Below are 20,314 nucleotides of genomic sequence, written 5' to 3' on the forward strand. Positions count from 1 at the left end.
AGGTGGCCAATTTCGAGTTTGTGTTTCCACAAATACTGTCTTTGTAAAATTTGTAACCTTGTTTTTTTTAAAGATTACAAAGCTTATATCAACACATTCTGTCTGTAAGTCTGATACAAATTTCGAACACGCTATTTCATCCATTCTCTCTCTCTCTCTCTCTCTATCACTCTCTCCTTCTATATTGCAGCTAGGTAGCCATTTCAGTATCGCGTCAATCAGCACCTATCTGGCATTTGGAGAGAACATTCTCGAAACTTGTGCAACGTCTTGTCTTTCATTCAATCCATTTTCACAATGATCTCAGACCTTGCCAGCATTCTTTACCCCATCTAATGGACACGGGAAGGCGATTAAAATAGGGAGCGGGGTGCTTATTTAAGCATTTCTTTAAAAAAAAATGAAAGAAAAATATGTTTCAGACGGCAATGACTCCTTGAACTTAAACAGCTGCAATAATTTAAATACATTTTTAAAAATTGCTTATATATAGTGCAAATACCAAGCTTATAGCGAGCTCAGTGCGCTCTGGTCTAATCTACAAAACCACTGGGAGAAGAGTTATCTGGAAGAAGGTTTTCAAGATGCCTTTAGGCAAGGTGTTCTCAACCTGTGGTTCGCGATTGACGATTTGCCAAGGGTCGCCTAAGACCATCAGAAAATATGGATTGTATATTGTCTACTCTTCTATTGCTGAATGTGAGTGTGGGTGGAGGGGGGTCGCTGCAGAGTGGAGGATAGTAAAAAGGGGTCGGCAAGCATAAAATGTTGAGAACCGCTGCTTTAGGCACTCATGAAACAAAACTTTGTTCGAGTCGGGGTATGAACTCGACCATCCTCCCTCCTTTTGTTATTTAGCCAAGCCAAAGCAAAGTGGGTTTGGTCTCTCAACCACCTACCCCACATTGATGAATAAACGTGTTTTTTTTTTTCAGGAAGCTTCGAAAAACAATTTTAACAAGTTTTTAGCAGTGCCATAGAACTACTTTGAGAGGAATGGGCTTGCGTCAGCTGTAGGCTTCACTTGTGCTTTTTATTTTTATTTATATTTTTTTGTTTAATATATTTCGCGCATTTTCTCTTAATTATTCTATTTCTAGGTTATTACATCCGAGAGCAAACCTCCCGCAGGGCTGGAAAGGGGATGGAGGCGGGCAGGGTTTTGACCCTGGACCACGGAGACTACAGTGCAAAACGTATACCACAAGACCAGGCAGCCATCACAATAGTAGACATATTTGATCTTAGAACTTGTATGACACATTCACCTCCATTTGAACGAAAATATTTGTATCCTCCTAACACTCACATACAATAATTTAATATTTTATTTTAAAAAGCCAAAAAATCACTCCCATGTCAATAACATGATTGTTTACCTTTGTTTTTTTTTGTTTTGTTTGTTTTAGGTTTGGATTTTTTAACGTTTTACTGAAACCAACTTAAACGGTTAATGTTCTCAGCATTGAATTTGTTCAATGTCTAGTTGCAATGTTTCAATGTCTAGTTGCAATGTTTCAATGTCTAGTTGCAATGTTTCAATGTCTATTTGCAATGTTTCAATGTCTAGTTGCAATGTTTCAATGTCTAGTTGCAATGTTTCAATGTCTAAACACAATTATGCAAGAACATAGCTTTGCTTTAATTTTCTTTGTCTTTCTTTTCTTGTGCACTTTCTCTGTCCAAATAATCAATAACAAACAAAACGTAATGAATTAAGTTGCTTAAAATTATTTGCAATACAATATAGTGTATATATAAAATTAGAAGTTTACATCTCTAGTCAGGCAAACAACAAAAGAATCGTTGGCAACACGCCGCACAGAAATCTGGCAACTTCATGACGTCTGCAAGTAAACATCAGTTTCAATTTTAGAGCTTCAATTGTGTTGGCCTCTTCAAACTTTTCAATTCGTTTTATTTATATATGAATATATTCAGTCCACTTCACATATACCTATCCCCCCACCACACACACACTAGATCAGACCAATTCTATTCACTCATCAAGTTAATTGAATGCAACATTATAATGTATGTAAATGAAGCCACCAATTAATTCTAATATGTCTTAATGATATTAAGGTTGTATCATAAGTCTTTCTTTAACATCTTGTAGTGTCCTTCTGTACAGCTCAAGCACAAAGTATTAATTCTATGTTGAGAATAAAGGAACAGACATTCACCTTTGAGATAAGTTACGATCGGGTTAAAAGAAGATACGACTACCAACTGATATTAGACAGAAGTTTGCACTAAAAAAAAAAAAACAGCAAAAATGAAGCATGTTGGCATATCTGGGTTAGGAAGAGATAAGGGGGCGTACACATGTGACGCCATAATGAAATTATGTGATTGAATTAGTGCATTAGCAGTTGTCGCTCATGCTCTATACATCCATATGATTAAAGAACACGAATGAAGGGAGCTAACTTCATAGGTATTTATTGTCGGATAAAAGTCCTTTTTTCGTTTACTTTTATCTTGTCGTTAATGGAGATTTACATTTTTGTGGTTTCTATTTCGGCTCGATTGCTTTGCACTTTCACCATGCTTATTTTTTTTTTTTAAATCTAAAGGTGAAATAAAATTTTATTTGGCGTAAATTTCACTGTTGCACTTTTTTTATGATTTATGTAATTGATCTTGTAAAGTTAATGATAAAACAAGGCGTCAGTTGTCTAGCAACGAAATCACGTGATTTCATCCTATGTTATTTTTTTCTATACAAGGCTTATATCATTTTTACACATTATTTCTCCCACACCCAATCTCAAATCAAGTTTAAATTTCCCAGTCATTTCTTGTACCTGACGAAACAGAATCAATTCAAAAGAAAAACAAAAAACGAACAATTGGTTAATTAACAATTTGTGATTAATTATTTTGTTTGGTATCGATTACGAATAAGGGAAATAAATAGTACTTAACAGATGTTGTGGTATAAATTGAATTAGTTCCCTTAAGGAGGCTTATTCCCTGAACAAGAACTATTTTTTTAATGCGATGATACCCCTTCTCCCCCCTCCCTTATTCCCAACTGGGTCCAGACAAGTGATAGGAACATGGCCAAAAACATGAATTTGCGCTAAAACAAAAGTCATTGGTAAAAATATTTCTAATCGCACATATTTATTATTGTTAGTGTAGATTTATTCCAAAATTAATCCCATGACTAATCCAAACTAATTGATAAAATTACTCGTAATATTAGATTTTTTAATTTTAGGTAATTTTTTTTTATGTTTTTCGTGTTACTTCCTGTAATAGTCAGAAGCGAAGTACCAGTTTTCTGATTCAAAAAGCGTATTTTAAATGTTTGTTTGTTAAATGATTTACATGTGTGAATTATTCCTTTAGATTGGATGTCTACATCAAAACTACGATAATTAACAACTATTTTTATTAGCGGCCCCCGAAAGGGGAAAATACGCTTTTAGCTATATAAGACAAGTCTGTCCGTCTGTCCGTCAGTCCCGTTTAGATCTCAGAAACTAGAAGAGAAAATGAAAATCGGACATCATGATATTTTTATGATTATGATTATGATATTATTGAAAGTTTCTTTTCCGAAAGTTAACCATCTAATTTTTTAAATTATATATGCAAGCAGATTTTTCAGAAAATTACATCACTTTTCAATGAAAAACTTCAGGGGAGATAGAATTTTTTAAAAGGTCATGAACTTTTTCATTAATAACTCAAGCTTAATTCATAGATTCGCGCTTTGGTACAAAAAATTTGCATCTAAGGTCACAATGGTAAAAGTATCAATGGATCATTATAAAATATATTTTCCATTAATAACTAACTCATTGAATAGAGAACTGGTTCAAATGTTGTGTTTAAAAAAGAATTTTGAAAGGAACTTCGTTTTAGTTATAAGTTACACAAATAACAAACTACTTTTATAGCGCACAGTTTTGACAAATCCTTCTTATAGGGGCCTACACTTGACAGTCTAAATAAGACTAAATAGAGCACAGATCTAGATATATTTACAATAGTGATAGAAATAGTATTGATAATTTGAACACAATTTTAATTATTAAGTCAATAACTTATCTTCCAACAGCTTAGGGGTGCAGATTTATTTATTATGTAAACAAGTGTATCACATTAAGAAATGAATCGGATAAGAACAAAATAGTACACCATTACCCGGTAACAAAAGTCCTACTATTCATGATCATACCATTGGCCTAGGTCTTGTAATCTTAAATAAAACGTGTAAATTCATACGAGTTCTAGTCTAGTTATAGCTGCGAAATGTGACTTAAGCCGCGTCGACATACATTTAATAGTTTCGGAAGACAATGGATGATCCCAGATGAGTCATTGGCTTTGGTTACGTCTTGAGATGGGGCAGGATCTGGAGTGACTGATCAAGCCAATTCTGGAGCGGAAGAGATTGCCACAGTTTGTGCATGCATGTTCATCTGTCCTAGGGCTAGCTGACAGGGCAGATTTCTTTTTCTCTCTCTTGGCAGAAGCAGCTTCATTTGTTTTGCATTCTGTCGTACCAGCACGTACAGTCTGTCTCCATGCTTTCCGGTCTTGGTCTATCTCCTCCCACATACTTTGGTCGGTGCCCGTGGTTCTCATGTCTCGCTTGCAGACATCTCTGTAGGTTAGTCTTGGGCGGCCCTTCGGACTCTCTCTGCAAGCTCAGCGTATAAGATGTCTTTAGGGATTCTTCCATTCTGGCATGCGAGTGACATGACTTAGCCAGCGTAGTCTTCTCTGTTGAAGGAGAGCATAGATGATGTGTATGTAACTTCCTGGTTGGTGACATGATCCCTCCAGGAGATGCACATTATGCGTCGCAGGCAGCGTAGGTGGAAGCTATTTAATCGGTGTTCTTGACGCATGTGTGCTGACCCAGCTCTCACTGCCATAAAGAAGTGTGCTCAGAACGCAGGCATCGTAGACCAGGATTTTTGTTGCCGAAGTCCATTTGGTATTTTTCCACACGCTCTTGGAGAATTTTGCCATTGCTGCAGAAGCATTTCCTATTCTTTTTGTCAGCTCAGTGTCTAAATCTAGGTTGCTGGCTATTGTTGTTCCCAAATATATGAATTACTGCACCACTGTAAGTGTGTGATTTCCAATACGTATCACTGGTATTTCTGCGACATCTTGTGCCAGGATTTCAGTCTTGGGGAAGCTCATTGTAAGGCTAAACTCTTGACAAGCAGCTGCCAGAGCATTCACAAGTCTCTGTAATCCTTCTTGTGAATGAGATATTAGTGCGGCATGGTCTGCAAACAGCAGTTCTCTAATCAAGATACGCCGTCTCTTTGTTTTGGCTTTAAGGCGAGCCAGGTTAAATAGCTTTCCATCGGATCTACTGTGGATATATACTCCATCTTCCAGGGATTTTAAAGCGCTGCTGAGTACAACTGAAAAGAAGATGCGGAATAGTGTTGGAGCCAGAACACATCCTTGTTTTACTCCGCTCTAGATGGAGAATGGCCTAGAGGAGGAACTGTCAAACTGTACGATGCCCTGCATATTTTCATGAAAAGCTGACACTAGTTTCCGTAGCTTGTTTGGGCAGCTGATTCTCTCTAATACGGAAAACAAGCCGGTTCTGCTGACAAGGTCAAACGCCTTGGTCAAGTTTATAAAAGCTATAAAGAGGGACTATATTGAGATATTAAATATACTAACATACACTAATTAATAAGCCTATTAAGCCCTTGAATATACTCTTATAGTATATAGATCTACATCTATTATAATAGTATCTTGACTAGACTCGAGATCTTGATTTAAATATATATAGGTCTACAAGCAAATATTTTTATTTAAAAAAATGGATTAAGGTCAATTAGCTATTTTAATAGCTCCATTCATACTGTTTATACATTCACATTCGCTTTACTTATAACATTATTATTTTGTTTATTTGTTTCTAATGCACTATATCAGTGACTATATCAGTGATACTCAAATTATGACCCGCTAATATATATATATATAGTATATGTGTGTGTGTCTGTATACAGTTAGTTTTCTATATATCTACATCCGATGAGTGGAAATAAGAATCCATACTAAAGGACTATATAAATAAACAATTTATAGATGGACATATATTTCGACCAATCACATTAGTAGTCAAATTATTATTTTTTCATTACTTGGTATAATTTTATTGATCTTTCCAAAACTACATTTTAAATACAAAATTAATAGTCTAAAACAAAACGTCAACTCGAAACCCTAGACAAAAGATATCAATAATTTTTTTTTTTAAAAAAAAAAAAAGGTCAGAAAGCTAATTAAAGATGAAAAGAATTAACGCCAACACACCAAGTCGGTGTGCTGTCTCTGTGTCTGCTTGGTTTGAGGCGTTGTATTAGTGATCAACGCTATGGGTGGGAAGTTTGCAATGGGAAGAGGGGGAAAGATTTACACAGGAGATAATCGTGAGTACGCCTGTCATAGTCATTATAGCAGACGTGAGCAGACTTGGTCGATTTAAAAGACTGAATGAAGTCTCATTCTCTGTGTTGGCTTAACAATAAAAGAAACTACATTTCTTTTGCTTGCTTGTCTTAAATCACCAGTATCAATGGATCAATTACTATTTCCTAATTATTTGTATCAATTACCATTAAGTAATTATTTTTTTGACAAACTGTCTTGGTGATTACATTTTTCAGTCTTAAGACTAATACTGAAACTAGACAAAGCTTCCTTGCAAAAGGCTACCAACTGAGACTAGACATAGCTTCCTTGCAAAAGGCTACCAACTGAGACTAGACATAGCTTCCTTGCAAAAGGCTACCAACTGAGACTAGACATAGCTTCCTTGCAAAAGGCTACCAACTGAGACTAGACATAGCTTCCTTGCAAAAGGCTACCAACTGAGACTAGACATAGCTTCCTTGCAAAAGGCTACCAACTGAGACTAGACATAGCTTCCTTGCAAAAGGCTACCAACTGAGACTAGACATAGCTTCCTTGCAAAAGGCTACCAACTGAGACTCGCTTTCAACAAGTTCCAAGTGTCTGTCAATCTTAGTGCAGGGCGAGTCGCCCGCTTCTCCTGACCTGTCAAACTATCGAAACTTGTTACGTTCCTGGTTTAGAACCCACCCGGGTACGCTATTCTGCCTCAGCGTGGCGCACGGGCGGAAACAATCACTAGAGGAAGTGATTAGTTTAAATTCTAAATGAATAGCAAGACAAAACTCCTGTGGTAGTGTCCATGAGAATGCGAGAGCTTTGCCATTGCACGGTGCAGAGTTGAAAGAGAGCTTCCACGTCCCTGTCAATAATCCATGCGCCGTTCCTCAAGGGACCGTTACACTAATGGCGAGTCCTGCACGGTTAGCTTGGTACAACAAAGGAAAATGGCGGGGGTTCCAGGTGTGCTCGGCCTTCGGATATGTATTCTAGTACATGCACCCGGAGTGCCCTTTATATCGGAAATAGTAATGTCTTACACAGGCATTGACTTGGACCTCTTCCAGACAGAGCGATTTGTTCAAGCAGACTTACACGCCTAGAGCTCGGAGAGCCTTCGTCTCAACTCTTTTGACAATCAAGCGGTTTAGAACTCTGAGGATGTGTTCAACTGTTTTTGAATCTTCCTAGCAGTTTCAACATCTGGGTTAAAAGCTTTCACGGATCCTAGCTGGCGAAGTATGCTTCATTTGGGCAATGTCCTGTTAGAAATCATGTCTTGACTACTTCAAGATCACCCACCAGAGGCGGCTTAAGCAGTTCGCGGGGCCCTGCCTAGTATAATATCAGGGCCACGAGTATTTGAGCTGACGGTGACAAATAGACAAACGATTTTCTCTATCACGGGCCCTATAAGGCGAGGGGTCTGGGACGGTTGCCCGAATCGCCCCCCCCCCAAAGGCCGCCTCTGCATTCATTTACATAAGGCTAACGCACATTTTACTTTACACTTTTTATTTTACACCTTTGTAGTATCTTGAAAAAAAAAAAGTCAAACCTACGAATGACACGTGTAGTTAGACGCAATTTTTTTCTCTATAATTTTTTCTCTTATATAATCTACATAGCAGTATCCTAATGAGAGTTATCCCCCGTATAATTATTATTTACAAAGATGAATGCGACATCATTTAATTACAATGCCTCTGATTGAGCAAACCTTTAGTTTAGGAAAGACTTTACACACTAAATTAAGCCTAAATTTGGAGAGACTCGAGCGCTGGTGGAATAGGTGGTTGGAGAGATGGTTTGAAAGGTGATTGGAGAGATGGTTGGAGAGATGGTTGGAGAGATGGTTTGAAAGGTGATTGGAGAGATGGTTGGAGAGATGGTTGGAGAGATGGTTTGAAAGGTGATTGGAGAGATGGTTGGAGAGATGGTTTGAAAGGTGATTGGAGAGATGGTTGGAGAGATGGTTGGAGAGATGGTTGGAGAGATGGTTTGAAAGGTGATTGGAGAGATGGTTGGAGAGATGGTTTGAAAGGTGGTTGGAGAGATGGTTGGAGAGATAATTTGAAAGATGGTTGGAGAGATGGTTGGAGAGATAATTTGAAAGATGGTTGGAGAGATGGTTGGAGAGATGGTTTGAAAGATGGTTGGAGAGATGGTTGGAGAGATGGTTTGAAAGGTGGTTGGAGAGATGGTTGGAGAGATGGTTGGAAAGATGGCTGGAGAGATGGTTGGAAAGGTGGTTGGAGAGATGGTTGGAGAGATGGTTTGAAAGATGGTTGGAGAGATGGTTGGAGAGATGGTTGGAGAGGATGGTTTGAAAGGTGGTTGGAGAGATGGTTGGAGAGATGGTTGGAAAGATGGCTGGAGAGATGGTTGGAGAGATGGTTGGAAAGATGGCTGGAGAGATGGTTGGAGAGATGGTTGGAAAGATGGCTGGAGAGATGGTTGGAGAGATGGTTGGAAAGATGGCTGGAGAGATGGTTGGAAAGGTGGTTGGAGAGATGGTTGGAGAGATGGTTTGAAAGATGGTTGGAGGGATGGTTGGAGAGATGGTTGGAGAGATGGTTGGAAAGGTGGTTGGAGAGATGGTTGGAAAGGTGGTTGGAGAGATGGTTGGAGAGATGGTTGGAGAGATGGTTTGAAAGATGGTTGGAAAGATGGTTGGAGAGATGGTTGGAAAGGTGGTTGGAAAGATGGTTGGAGAGATGGTTGGAGAGATGGTTGGAAAGGTGGTTGGAATGATGGTTGGAGAGATGGTTGGAGAGATGGTTTGAAAGGTGGTTGGAAAGATGGTTGGAGAGATGGTTGGAAAGATGGCTGGAGAGATGGTTGGAAAGATGGTTGGAAAGATGGTTGGAGAAATGGTTGGAAAGGTGGTCTGAAAGGAGAGAGAATCGCATAGAGAAGTGCATAGATGTACAAAGATCGTTATCGATGTATACATTTTAATATATAGATGATAGATCACATTTCATGTGTTGCTATTTTACTTCGAGTCTGCATCGTTTGAATAATCCAGGGAGGCAATCATTATGGGACCTAGTAACTTAGTCATTGGCAAACTAGGCAGTCCATTGGTGGGGGCCTGGTACAGGACGACACAAATCTAAACAAATAGTTGCCAAACTTGGATTATATGTCAAACATAGAAGAGCACTTTCTCTCTGCGGAAATTGCGAAACATGAATTTCAATTATATGTCGATTTAGATTTCAACTTGACAGGTTATTAATAAATTGCGTAATTTTATTTTTAATATTTCGATGCATCTTTTTTTTTTTAATTTCATTTGGGGCCATCAGATTCACTTCACCTAGTGCCTCCAATTCACCCTGCTGGTTCACCTAGTGTCTCCAAATTCACCCTGCTGGTTCACCTAGTGCCTCCAAATTCACCCTGCTGGTTCAACTGCACAATGTTGTGGGTTACAAAGAGTTGGCTCAAGTTTAAATAAGTGGTTGTTCCAATTATATCAATATTAAACATAAACCGCGTGGCTCAAATAAGCGGAACACCCCATTAACCGGTTATCTACTAAATATAACAAAATTGATAATGACGACATTTAAAAAAGAAATAAATTCAACACGTGTTTGCGAGGTTGTCAACAAAAATGCCTCAAAAGACGTGTACTCTCTAATTTAATGTCTCCGAAGCTGTGTTCCGTGGAACACTATGGTTCCCCGAGGCCTGAATAGGTGTTCCACAAACTACTGGAATAATGAGCTAGCAGGCCACCACGTGATGTATCTCTCTAAAAAAAAAAATAAGCAATGTGTTACGCTAAATACTCAGAATGTGGGAAGTTTAGTATATACACTGGGAACCACTGCTCTGATAATTTGAAAAATTATGTATAATGTTGTTGTTGTTTTTTTGGTTTCAGCACAAATCATAAAACAAAAAAACAAGATATTTGTAGAAAAATATATAACGACCACTTTATAATATGTAATAAAATTGATGTTTTAATTTATAGGCAGGTACACCTGTCTTCCCAACTCACACTTTGTTTTTTTACGCATCATTTGTAAGAAGGCAATTTTGTTACAGTTCAACTTGACCTCTCGGGTTATACATCCATAACTGTGCTTTTTACACAGCTTGTATCAACTCACTATGTCAGTCTGTCTGTCTGTCTGGTAAGATGTGTGAACACGTTATTTCTCCCACAACCATTCTCGGATCAAGCTGAAACTTCGCACAATTATTCATTGACGTCGACAAGACATGAATCTATATTTAAAAAGTTACAAATAGGACAATTAATTACTGGTTGTTCATTATTTTGTTGAATAGCAAAAAGAGAAACACATATTTCAGTATTCACAGATATGGCTAAATTGTTGGGTTTGGTCCCCTAAAAGGATTGTTGACTCTATTTCTCCCTCACGCATTCTCCGATCAAGTTGATACTTTAAATAAATATTTACTGTACCTAATAAAACATGAACCAACAAACAAAAATAGTCAATAGTCAATTAATTATTTTGTTTGACAACAATTAAGGGAAATAGCTTGTTCGTTATTGGTAGATATAGTTTTAATGACGGAGTTCTTCCCCTTAAGATATTTTTTAAAAAAGATTTTTAATATTCTGCTTGTTTTTTTAAATACTTTAGTCCAACTTCACATTGTTTGAAATATATATTTTTAATGAAATGTCTATTAAATCAACAGTGAATTAAAAGTAAAAGCCTTTCCATTTGAATATCTGTAGTTTTACATAATTATGAACATTGACTTTAACATTGTTCATAGCTCTACTCTAAGAATGAGGTGTCTCTTTTATACCTTATGATGTCGGGAGCAGAAGATATAACAAACAAAATATCTAGTTAAAATACTTTTAAAAAACAACAACAAAGCTTTTATATAATGGAAGGATCTGCACGTTTTACAGCAATATATATCAATTCTATACGATTTATTTCCCTTTTTATACATTTAAAAAAAAGTATTATAATTACCAGTAATTAATTATTTCAATGGTAATTTTTTTGTCTGATTCGTGTTTTGTTAGGGATTAAAAAAATAATCGAGCATCGCGTGAACTTTATCCGAGAATAGAAAATGGGAGAAATAACGTGAACAGAATGTGTACCAGACAGACGGAGTGGGTTGATATCAGCTTCATCTGCTTGTGCGACCAATTAGCAACTGTTATATATATTGCTCAAATATTAACTAACACCAATTACACCTAAATGTCGTGTGAGCAAGCTCCCCCCCCCCCCCAAGACGTCATGGAATTCAGAAATCCTATCCCACCCTTAGTCTAAATTGGAACTTGGGAACCTTTCGTTTCGGAAGTCAAGTGATTTCACACTAGGCCATCGTGTCCTCCTGGTTTCTAGACAGTCTGACTGGGTTGTGTCAGTAACCTATATTCACACTCTTACAGAAGCGTCAACTAAAGTGGTAGATTCATATGTGGCGCCCCTCATAATAGTATGATAGACTAATTTTCCTTTAATAGCATCCCTATTAAGACTCTCAAACCTCTGCTGCGCGGCCCTGGGGCGGTCGCCCCACTTGCTAACCTCAAAGAGCGAGTTCGCTAATTATTTCAATAGCACATGCCGTCACTGTTCGTCACAAGTGTACGTCAACGTTAGTTTATTTAGGCACATAGTTTCACATGAGTGTTGTCTATAAGTGGAGAAGGAAAGTGTATGCTTTTATCCATGTATACAATATATATGGGAGGAGCGGTGGCCGAGCGGTAAAGCGCTTGCTTTCGAACCGATGTCCCTAGTTCGAATCCCGGTGAAGACTGCGATTTTTAACTTCGGAATCTTTTGGGCGCCTCTGAGTCCACCCAGCTCTAATGGGTACCTGACATGAGTTAGAGAAACGTAATGGTGGTTGGTCGTTGTGCTGGCCACATGACACCCTCGTTAACAGTGGGCCATAGAAACAGATGACCTATAGATCGCAAGGTCTGGAAAGGGAGCTTTTACTTTATACAATATATATCTATAATAAACTGACACACATCTATACAGAATTTCTCCTTTATACACTTCTATTCAATAAATTGCTCCGACTTACCTTTGAGTACTACAAACTGGCATGAAAGAACATGGTTATCCTTTATATTTGAGGTCGACACTATTTCAACAGTGATACCAAACACACGAAGCTATTGAGAATAGGTCCCACTGATGATGAAACAACGCGCCTTCATGCCACAGTTCCAGAGGTTAGATACGAGAAACCACATGATCCGTAAACATTCTAAGCGAACAGCAACAAGGGACCGACATCCGGACACTTTTGAAAAGCAACACACAGTGAAACATCAACCCTCATTAAATAGAAGTGATCACACATCAACAATATCTTCTTCACAAAGTCAAGATGTAAATACACTCCAAAACATACATTTACAAAAAAAAAATTGTATTTTAAATACTTTTTTTTTTCTCTCTCTCTTTCTCTCTCCCCCCACGTAGTAGTAAAACGAACAGATCCAAGGAGTGAACTCACAGGAGAAGAGAATCCATTACTTACTGGCTAATGGTGATGCAGAAAGAGTTATCGCTCGTTGCAGTGAGTGAAAAGGGTGGGCGGAAGAAGGGGGGTGGAAAAAGGCAGAGTAGAAAACAATTGCGTTCAATGTCGTCACACATTGAAATATTAGCATAATAGCAGACGACTCCAATGAATTTTCGCGGTTTTTCTATAATTTATTTTTTCGCCTTTTTAAATCTGCGCCGCGTTTTGCTATGGCGTTGTTGCTAACAGTGTCTTGCAGGTAATTGGTATTCCTGCAGTGTTAAAACTTATTCCAAAACATGACAGGTAAAGAAAGGTTTTGCTGTTTTTTATACTGTCAGAATCTCTAAAGCTAGCAGTACATAGATCTACTCTCTTTTTTTTTTTTTTTTGGTCAGCGTAATCCTCATAGCTCAACATGATAGATTTTAATTAGTTTCAATGTTTTTAAGTTTTTCGATCATCACTCAATTTTATGGATTAATTGGACATTCTATGGACAGTCTAATTTGTTAAACATTTTTTTTTAATGTGGTCGAAACTTTCTTCATAAAATTTCCTGTAAGTATAAAAAAAAAGAAGAATCTGGAAAACATTGTGAAACAAAATTCGAATATTCAAAAGAACAGGATAGGGGACTTCCGGTTCATTCCTTAAGGTAAGACAATTCATTAGTGTGTGTAGGTTGAAATAAATATATTTAAAAAAATGTTTTCAATGGACGGATGTATGTGTATATTACCCAAAATAAAACACTGATATAAGACTTTCCATCAATTCTTTAAATTTAACTCCCAATTTGAGACCTTAAAAAGTTGCTGTCCTGGAAGGTCTAGCATTGTAAAGAGTATTAAAGCTACCCACTCCTGACTTTTTGAAATAGTTAATATTCTCTCTCTCTCTCTCCCTCTCTCTTTTACATTTTCATTTTTTTTTTAATTAAAAAAGAAGAAATCAGCATTAAGAAAATTAATTTCTAAGAAATAAATCCTGCAATAGTAAAGTTGACTCTCTAGCATACTAATTAGCCAATTGCTTCGTCTTGCTTCCTGTTTAAAGCTTTAGGTTATAGTTCACCGTTTGAACGTTTGTGTTTAGAGCTGTTTTTTGGCTGCCCCAAATCTACACTATGTTTGTTAACATTAATTTATTATTATTATAAGTTTGTTTTAAATGTAGCTGATCGGATATAGGCATCAGAGAGTAAAGAAAAAAAATAAAGGGGCGTGTTTACGTTCAAATTTACAGTTGTATCTAATACAAGAAAAGAGTACAGTGTCGCAGTGTCATAATGTCAAATGTAAAGCATGTGACGTGGTAAAGTGTAGGTAATACTGAATGATTGATTGCAAAATTCTGACGATAATGTATATGGACTCACATAGATCTATTTATTTTTAAATTTACACTTACTAGTTTGTAGCTTGCTTAGATGGATACACAGTAGAAACGATGGGGAAATAACAAGGCGATCAAACTACAAGACAACAATTAGTGTATACTTGTTTGTTGTCTCTTAGGCCCGGGGTCGGCAACCTGCGGCTCGCGAGCCACATGCGGCTCTTTGAGTGTGAAGCTGCGGCTCTTTAGTTCCATACACAAATATTATTTATTGTATCGAAACATTTTTAAAAATAGTTCTGAATCTTTTTTTAACGAAGATTAGGCACCGATTCTTTCTCTCAGCCACTTGTACTCGCTTTTCACCACACCCCTCCCCCATTACACGCGTCGTCACTGTTGTCAGTCCGCCGGAAGCTCTCGAATGACGTCGTCGTCGGATGTTTCTATGAAGGTTTTAATTCGCTTTGACACAAGACGAATTGGCATCTTAACCACGTGCTTTGACTGTGACGTATAGTTTGTTGTTATAGTAGCCTACCATGTAGTTTGTTTGTAAACGAGTTACAAGCGAATTATCTTCTCAAAGTTAGAAGCAATTTACAAGTAATGTTATTCTGGCAAGCTGTGCGGCACCACTAGAAATGGCACAAAAAGGAAAACCATTTACGATGACGAGTATGTCAAAAACTGTTTCCTACATGCATCTGAAGGAACTGTTTCATGTTTAAAAAAAAACAACCCAGAAATATTGAAAAAAAATCAAAGATTTGCCAATATCCGCTGAAACAGTACAAGACAGTATAGCTAAAACATAACATATTAGCAGGTGGAAGATATTTTATTTTCTTCCTTATCACTTGCTATAGATGAGTCTTGCGACTTAAAGACACGGCACAAGTAGCCCATTTTGTCAGATATATGTCTTCCCAAAGTCTAAAAGAAGAACTTCTAGGATTGCTACCGCTTTCGTGACAAACTAGCGGGGACGATAGGGCAAATGCTGTGCAAAAAATATCTTGAAGACAATAAGATCAATTGAAATAAAATCATTTTAAAAGCAACTGACAGAATATGACAGGAAAAAATAAAAGAGCAACAACGATTTGTCGGAGCGAAATAAACCAAGAAATTCTTACGTTTCACTTAATAATGCACCAAGAAATACTTTGTGCCCAAAACGATTCCAACCTAAATAGATGAGGTCATGAATTTGGTAATCAAGACTGTTAACAGCATCTTGTCAAAAGCCATCTACCACTTAAACGAAATGGAGACTCAATAATCCGACCTCCTTCTTCCCAAACAAATGCTATGACTTTCCAAAGGTAAGGTGATGAAACGTTTAGCTTTGTGCTTGAACGAAATAAATACATTTCTAAATGATAAAGGCATTTATCACACCGAATTAGAGAACGACAAATAGTTGCAAAACTTTTTCTTTATAATTGATATAACAGCGAAATTCAATGAGCTGAATCTAAAACTGCAAGTAAAGGAAAACCAATCCTATGTTTTAGTAGAAGAATTGGTTTGTTTTGAAGACAAATTTATTCCTTTTGCAGAAGATATTCAGAGCGGTCAATTACTTCATTTTGAATGTCTGTCTAAAGCAGTATCGCGATAAAATCAGTGAAACTTTTAAGATAAGATAATTTTATTGATCCAATCAAATGGAAATTCAGTGTGACTACAATTGACAACATCAGAGTAACTACTGTACAATAACAGTATAGATGACTAATTCGAACAACATTCACACACTAAACCAGCGCTTTATGATATGACTTCTATGTACTTCTTGATGACGACTGCTGATCTTGTAACACCCTGACCGAAAGTGGGATAAAGGAATTTTTAGATCTTTCTGTTTTAGTCCTAATGGAAAGGAGACGACCACTTCGTTCACATCTTATGACACGAATTACTTCATCACAGTTATAAAAAAATCAAAGAAGAATTTCTTGACAGATTTGAGCAGCTCGAAACCAACAAAACTATTCGAGCATTCCTAGTACACCATCTCAACAGTTGGAGGTCCAGAAATGTAAGTACGTAACGCAACAAAGTGGACAACTGTAAGGAATGCCGCGAGTTGATTCGGCGCATGGAATAAACTTCCAGATTGCTACAGTTAGGTGAAGAAGTTGGCATTTGGAGTACTGACTATATATATCGATTGACATATTTGTGCGAGCAAGCGTTCTCGCATGAATATAATTAAAAGTAAAGTAAGAAGCCAACTAAAAATTGAGCATTTGGAGTCGTGTTTGAAACAAAAAAAAAAAAAGTTACCGTATGAGCCAAATGTATCCAAAATTTCTAAAACCATGCAAAGCTAACGCACTCATTGAATTCGTTCGAATAATTGTTTGTTATTGAAGTACACGTTAATGTTGTAAATAAACGTTTAACTTCTTTAGTTGTTAACCGAAATAAAAAATAATTATCTAATAATGCCATATATATATATATATATATATATATATATATATATATATATATATATATATTATGTTATATATATTTTTTTTTAATCATTGGTAAGAACTATTTATAGTTGGCAAAAAAAAAAAAAACAACAACGTTGCGGCTCTTTTAAAACTTCGAAATTTTATAAATTGTAATTTTTGGCTCTTTCAACTCAAAAGGTTGCCGACCCCTGTCTTAGGCCACTAAAACCGTTGAGCGATTTATTAGTTTATTGGACCAATTTCATTCTCTCTGCAAAATGACGTCATGAATTGTTGAGGTGAATTTCCCATCGTTTTTTTTTAGTCTGTCCCACCTCCTCCTGCCTGGTACTGTCCGCTGTAAAAATGATCTGTGAAAAACTTAGCTATATCATAATGGGGTCATAACATCGTCATTAGAAAAATTGACATCGTTTCTTTCCTGTCTTACTTTCTCATCATATTCTGGGTTGTGCTGAATGCGCTACCGACTGTCACCACGGTAGTCCAGAGATCGAGCCCTGCCTGCTGCCCTCCCCTGCAGTATTGCTGGAGGTTTGGGCTTGGATATCATTATCTTCATTTCTAAAGACACGTCTGAAACTAGTTAAACAAGCACAGAAAAAAAAAAAGAATAGTTTTAAAAACCAAAGCTTATCTAAGGGAAAGAACCTGTAATCAATGCCATTCATCTGAAAATTAAGGGATTCAACTCCCTTTCTGCTATTTAAACAAAATTAATTAATTAGTACTAAATGGTTAACAAATTGGTTAATGTTGGATTGATTCGTGCATCTTCATCGACTATGAAAAAGTGTGCACAATTTCAACTTGATGTGAGAATGGGAAGTGGGAGACAAAACATGCCAGAGCATAATAAGGGCATTAATTCCATGTAAAAATCATCATCTCTCATTAAGTAGCATTTATTGCCCTTATTTAGATATGAGTATATAATCACTAACAATTAATTAACTAATTCGTTAATTTTTTTTTTGGATTCATGTCTTGTCAGGTTCAATGAATAATCTTGCTAAGTTTTAACTTGATCCAAGAATGGGAAATGGGAGAAAAACATGTTCAATCTTTTTACCAGACAGACAGACAGATAGACAGACAGACAGACAGAGTGATATGATATAAGCTTTGTAAAAATGGGAGAAAAACATGTTCAAACTGTTTATCAGACAGACAGAGTGAGTTGATAAAAGCTTTGTTATTAATGATGCATCTCATATTCACGGTTAGGACTTTTTGATCGACCTGTGTGTTTCAGAAACCCATATAGTGTTGCTTTTACTTTCTTATAACATCTGATCAGTTCCTCTACTACTAGCGGACTATTCACTGTATAAAATATGTGCTGTCAGTTCAAAATGATTATTCTAGTTCATTGTTTTTCCCAAACTGTGTTCCGAGGAACCTCAGTGTTCTGCAAGGCCTTAATAGGTGTTCCACGAACTACTGGAATAATCAACCAATAGGCCTACACTAAGTAAAGGCAGACAAAATACAGATTTTTAAGAGTTCTTCTTGGTAACAAAATAAATTCTATAACATATCTATCTACCTTGAACCGATCTAGATTCTAGCTGTAATTTGAAACAAAGTTACAAAGTATGAGTACATTTTAAAACAAGCTATTACAATGATAAACCATAAATGATTCCAAGAGTCTATCTTATTTATATGCTGCAACAGTCAAAGTATAGAAAAACACATGACGTGACATTATATGTTGGAATTCAGATTACTGAAACTATGTCTAGTATCAAGAAATTATGTGATTAAACCATACATTGTTTACATCTATGTTTAGTAAGAGTCGTGCATAATTCTTTACTTTGAATATATGATTTATTTATTTTAAAAAAAACAACATCAGTGTTCTGCTAAATACTCCCATTGGGCGAAGTAGTCCGTTCATGGAAAAGGTTTGGGAACCACTGTGTTCTAATTCGTCTATTTCTCGTTCCAAACAAGCCTGTGTTGATGTGTTGTAAAACTAATAAGGTCAACAGAACAACACAATTAGGCAGACGATTTCCGTGACGGGGTGCATGGCGCCAACGTGAAAGACTAAAGTCAAAACCAAGACAACGCTTTTGTTTCCCTCCCGCCAATTGCTGCCTTGAACTTTCTCTTCTGCCCTAGTGTCTGATGTCACGTCTGATAACTTTTGTAGTCGAGTGATGAAAGTCTAGAACTAGACCTACACTCTAAGTAACTTCAGAAATGATTTAGCTTCGTGGCTCTTCAAGGAATATAACCACCAGAGAGAAACCAATACGTTTTTATAATAAATTGATCAATTTATTCTCTTTGTAGTTTTTTTATTTTATTTATTTATTTATTGTTTGCTTTATAATATTATCATTTTTACAATGAAATTTGTGAATTCAAAGATATCTTTTCATAAGAATAAAATAAATTTGAAAATGTTCATATAACAATTTTGACGTATATATATATATATATATATTTTGATCTATATCAATATTTTAAACGCCTCTCAAGCTGATTCTATGGCTGTGCAAAGAAGCCCTAACCACAACCATCGAACCATATATGAAACGCTTTGCTATCCGGCCATAGAAACCTCTTGCACTTTGTGTATAATTTCCGAAATGTTTATGTCCCCAAGACAGGGTCGGATTTACAACAGGGAAAAACTGTTCGGTGTATTAAATACATAAGATGAATTAACCTTAGTACATCAAATGCTCCTCGCATAAATACACCAGCGCAGTCACCTTCTCTATTAGATTTTAGGGGAGGTACACCTAAAAAAATCTATTTTCGTTAATATTTATCAGAAATTTATCAAACTTGTATGGTTGATTCAGTAACTCATCCTGATTTTAAAAACAGAAAAAATGTGTTTTACTTTTGTGGTTGCCATGGAAACGGCCGCCATCTTGTTTTTGTATATGATTTTTAAAATGCTATTTCTCTTTAACTAATAGACAAATATGAGTCAAATCTTTTTCATTTAAAAAAGAAAACAACAAAGTATATATAGTGACATCTCAAAATGTATTATCTATATTATAAAGTAGAATGTGAGGGGTATGTATGTATGTATGTATGTATGTATGTTACTTATAGACATCAAAACCGCTTGACCAATCTTGATAAAACTAGGCAGGAATGTTCCTTGGGTACCAACTTAGACCGTAGTGTATGTATTGTAGCCCTAAAACAAACTTAAGACCCTCAAAAAAAATAAAGTTGTCTGACTCTATTACAGCTATAGTATTTTATGGATCTAGGCCATGTCTACAATGTTGACATGAGAAAAGATAGAAAGGATTTAGACCTAGATCTAATTTTAAGAAATACACTTTGCGCAGATAGTTTTTTACTTTGACACATGAAAATAAAAAAGAAGATCCATTGATTTCATTATATAATAAAATTAACCTTCAATTTTGTGTTTCAAAAGCATTTTTACATTAATTAGTTCCTTATATATGTAACTACAGATTTCCTGACGAACATTCTTTCATTAGACAATACCGTAATGAATCGCGTACTAAAAATTAATTCGTTTAATTGTTTACTTTATAATCCCATCCCTAGATCTAAAA

The 20,314-nt window shown here is 36.3% G+C and overlaps 2 protein-coding genes across 3 annotated transcripts in view; one reads left to right on the top strand and one right to left on the bottom strand.

Moving 5' to 3' along the window:
- The window catches only part of LOC106062446 (glutamate receptor 2-like), a 74,548-nt gene extending 61,641 nt beyond the window's left edge, over positions 1-12,907 (bottom strand). The window contains exon 1 of the mRNA XM_056043313.1: positions 12,484-12,907. The gene's annotated coding sequence lies outside the window, so the exon portion shown is untranslated. The remainder of the gene's footprint in view (positions 1-12,483) is intronic.
- A 105-nt stretch (positions 12,908-13,012) lies between these two features.
- The window catches only part of LOC106066541 (glutamate receptor ionotropic, kainate 2-like), a 144,200-nt gene continuing 136,898 nt past the window's right edge, over positions 13,013-20,314 (top strand). Inside the window, exons 1-2 of one of the 2 annotated variants that reach the window (XM_056043314.1) lie at positions 13,013-13,236; positions 13,383-13,588. The gene's annotated coding sequence lies outside the window, so the exon portion shown is untranslated. The remainder of the gene's footprint in view (positions 13,237-13,382; positions 13,589-20,314) is intronic. The other variant, XM_056043315.1, reaches the window with a different exon arrangement.

This window comes from Biomphalaria glabrata, chromosome 10, assembly GCF_947242115.1.
Source record: "Biomphalaria glabrata chromosome 10, xgBioGlab47.1, whole genome shotgun sequence".
Lineage (NCBI taxonomy): Eukaryota > Metazoa > Mollusca > Gastropoda > Planorbidae > Biomphalaria > Biomphalaria glabrata.